Raw genomic sequence first — 4,531 nt, forward strand, 5'->3', positions numbered from 1 at the left:
CCGTCGTCCCTCCATCTCGGGTCTGTGGTTTGGTGACCTGAAAAATAGCATCTCAATAGGCGCGCTCTGCTGAACACTTGTGGTAGAAAACCGCCACAATATTAATCTAGTTATTGTTAAATCCTACAGTTTAACTGATCCTAGTATATCGTACCTTTCTTTTTTTTTGTTTGTTTACCTTATACAATACTCTTACATAATTCCTGTTACGTTGAGATGTCTCGCTGCTCGCCGCTATTGCCGACAGTGATGTGCGCGCCGTAGGACATGACCTCCGAGTATTCATTACGCCTCACTGAAACTCCAGAGACTGGGTTAGCCATGGCTATACACGACAATAAATTTATAGTTGCAACTTCGTTCTCTATGTGATGCGGTTTTCGCGATCAAAGCACACCTTTCCAGAAGCAATGTAATATGACCAAGCCAGGACTGGTTCCTGTTGAGGATTCAGTCGCCCAACACACGCCAGCTACACAGTATGTCACGAATATCCAAGTATAAGTCCCTGGTTATTCATCTGTGACAGTCATGAGCAGCACGCTAAATCCCCAACCAGCACAATGGCATGGTAGGCTTTATGCCCGCATTTCTCTCGTCTAGGGCACCATTGGAGTCAAACGCTCACAGGTTTACCCCGACTTGCAAGACAACGATGCTGGCGCAGCTCTGCAAAAAAAAAAAAAAAAAAAAAAAAAAAAAAAAAAAAAAAAAAAACTATACTGCCCATATTCATCCTCGAAATCAAGAAATATACCACAATCTTGCAGTGCACTAACGCGTGCCTGCAAGCATTGGCATGCACGTCTCACGAACTGATTGTGGCCGCTATGGTGCGTATCACGACTTCTCAGAACGCTTCTAAGAGCACGTTCTTGTATGCGCCCGTTTGTGCGACATCTCGTCACTCATCTTTATCCCTTAACATGGACACCAGATAGGAAAGGACAAAAACATTGCTCATGGAAAGGTAGTGCCTCTTATCGCAACGACAGAGGAGATCCCGAACATAGACAAAAAAAGTTAACAGCAGTAAATTCTTATGCGAGAAAACGAAGCGTGTTAATACTTTAACAATCTTAATCTATTAATGCAACGATTATTGTTCCCCGAAGGAAGGTTAATATATTTGCCTATTCTACTATGTACACGACTTAAACTACTATTATTCCACGAACTTCTTTGTGTGAGAGAAGTGGTGGAGTCCTATGGACTAGCGCCAATCCCTACTTAGACTCCCCCTCTTCTGACGTGAATTAGGATTTGGAGGTCTAATTTCAATCTCCTGGTTCTCCTGTTGTCCTTGATTTCGCTCTCTGCAATTACGGTCGCTTTGCCGTTCGTCATTCCTCCTGTCCCAGATTGCTTGTCTAGATTGACCCTGTTCCCTGACGTTCTGGTTTCCGTGTCTCTGGTTTCCATAACCTTGAATAGCGTAACCTTGATTTCCGTAACCCTGGTTTCCTAACTGACCAGTGCGATTATGCGATCTGTTGTCGTCTTCCCTTGCTGGCCCGTGGTATTTGTTATTTTGCGCCTTCTTCCTGTCCTTTGCGTCTTGTTTATCGAAGACTACTTCGAGTTCGCGCAGTAGACTCTTGAATGCATCTACGTCAGACCCACACTTCCCGACATGTGTCTGTTGATACCTAACTGGCAATTTGGAAAAGCAAAATTTAATGATTTCTCCGTTGCTATATGGACTATCTAAAAACTGATTCTTCTTGAGTAAATCATCAAAAAATTTGGTTGCGCTTCTATGCTCGGACACTTCCAGTTCAGGACAAAATATTATTTCCTCTTTAATCCTGTCTTGTGTTTCCTTTGACCAGTAGGTCCGCAGGATAGCACCAACAAATTCCTGATAAGTTCGACACGTCACTGCCACACCCCGCATCTTTTCCGCGGCTTGGCCTTCGATGTGTCCACACATGAATTTTAATTTTGCCTGCGTTGGCCATGATGCCGGTAATGAATTTGTAAACTGCATCACCCAGCTCTTCGGATGTATCGACCCTCCATTTTCTTTGAAGTTCTGGAATTTTAGTATCGACAGGAAGTGATTGTGATCAAAATCCTGTCTGATCCTCGCACTGGTGTTGTCACTCGTTTCCGATACTTGCACGTCTGCTGAGTGTCCTGTTCTATCTTGCTGATAACTGTGATGTGCTACCTCTGTATCACAGTGGAAGTGGCACTCAGAAGTCACTCTCCTAAGTGGGCTACAATTATTGGAGCTATTACTCGCTGTTTCTGCGTGTGCATTGTTAGTTCCGCACTCGGTCATTGGGCTAGAGCACGGCGAGCTTTTCCTCGGAGACACAATTCTGTGTACTCCATCATTGGTATCCGAACGCGCAGTGCTCGTGTGCCTGTTTCGCTCTAGTTTTGCTATCCGACTCTCTACTTCTTTCATTCGTTTCGCGATGTTCGTAACCGCGATATTACCTTGGGTTTTTAAGAACGCTAGGGATTTTGAGTGAGCTTGTGTTGCACGTCGCAAGCTTCCTGCGAGTTGAGAAGTTACTTTTGCGACTTTCATTGCCCCTATTGCCGCCGTTTTGGCCAGGCCTGCTACTTTTTGTGCAGCCATTGACATTTGTTATACTTCTCCACATTCTTTCTTTATTGTTAGTAATTCCCCTCAAATTTCTCTTATATGCGAAATTATTTCCTGAGTGTCCTTCTTACACTGTTCGTCAGCTTCTTCCTTCTCCTTCTTACGTTGTTCATCAGCTTCTTCTTTCATTGATCGTAGGAAGCTCAGTATTGGGTTTACGTCATCTTTTTGATCCTCTTCAAACGTGGGAGATGTAACTCTGGACATCTGGGCGCTAGAGCTCTGACGTGGCCGAGCTAGCCCCTGTCTGCTCTCGTTCGTTTGATTATAAACTTCTGCTACCGTCTCGACCTGTGTGCCTGTCTCTGTTTCAACCTCTACTTCACTATAATAATCACGGCCGCAACGCTGCTTTGAGATCGCGGCCAAATCACCATCCTCATCAATGACCCTGGCGTCCTGTCCTGCTAAAAATGTGCCCATCTCATCTCCGAACCTATTCCCGTCAGTAAACTGCCCCTTATCCATTATGCTATCCTCTTTTGTTTTAGCTTCGCTCGATAATATTCGTGCCTTACTTCTCGTTATCATTCATGAAAAACAAATTTATCTAAAATGCTCAATAAAATTAATCTACTCCATATATTTTTACACATAGACATAAAATTTCAAAAACGCCTCTCCAACGCTGTAATTATGCGCACGATTTGTTGTGGTACAGAAACCGCACACAAACCCGACAAAGCGTGATGTGATATGGACACACCATCAAAGGACCACAAAAACAATGAACAAAAGGATATATACACTGAAAACAAAAACTGTAATCATGCGCCGCTACTTAAAACTAAACACGGAACTTCCAGAAAAGAACTTGGGTATTAATCAATAAAAAATTAAGCAAAAAAAAATTCTGAGTGTCCCTACTACTAATAATACTAGCTTATCAGCGATTCACAGGAAAGATCCGAGGCTAAGATCGCCATTTTATGCGAGGTGCCGGGACTAGCAGTGTATTTAACACTCAATTCTTCTAGAATCTACATTTGTAAATGATGCTCTAAGACCCCCTATTCTAACTCCAACTTTTGCTGTTGCACAAGGATTAAAAAAAATACGAGAACTGACTATAATCAACCCTGCCAGTGGAGTAGAAGAGAGCTTGGCACCTGCAATAATTTAATTTGATAAATGAGTTAAATAAATGAAGGTTTCATTAACATAGTGAGGAATGATGGGGTTGCTCTACCGATTAAAAGAATGAAAGTTCTGTCAAAAATAACAATATGATTTATTAAGACTAAAAACAAAATAATAAACAAAAACACATGAAACAATTTATAATACATCAAATTGGCTCAAATTGGATACTCAAACAAATGCTATGAAAGTGAAGTTGTCCCTAAACTAGATTGTGAGGTTTAAGACGAAGTGGTATGTGGAGCCAATTCCTTGCCACTCAAATCTTAAGAGAGACACACAGCTAACCCAACATTAATTGCTGCTACTCAAGACAGAACAAAGTTAGAAAAAGACGAACAGGCGCGCTCTGCTGAGCTCTGATTATCACCTAGGAAAATCCCTATCTGCCGGTGATGCGGACATACATTACCAAACTGTCTTCTTAACTGCCAGAACACGATCTGGCCTACCGGAGGCGATGGCTGGTTCCTTCGACGTCCTCGACCGAAAGGCGAGAGCCGACTCCCTAGAGCACCCGTACAGGCCGAACACATAACATTCCCACCCCCACGACAGTGGCCGTGGTTAAACGTTCCAATCAGCAACTCCAAAACCGGCGGAAAATTCCACTCTATTGCCAGAGCACTACCATTCCACCAATGGAGATTCTTGGCGCCAATTTCTGCGCTGATTTTGCTACGTCACGGAGCTATGCCCTGAGCAAGCCAATCACAGTTACTATTTTGCAGAAAGCGCGGGAATTTTCCTGCCACAACTGCATGGGTACAC

The sequence above is a fragment of the Schistocerca cancellata genome, chromosome 8, assembly GCF_023864275.1.
Source record: "Schistocerca cancellata isolate TAMUIC-IGC-003103 chromosome 8, iqSchCanc2.1, whole genome shotgun sequence".
NCBI classification, from domain to species: Eukaryota; Metazoa; Arthropoda; class Insecta; order Orthoptera; family Acrididae; genus Schistocerca; species Schistocerca cancellata.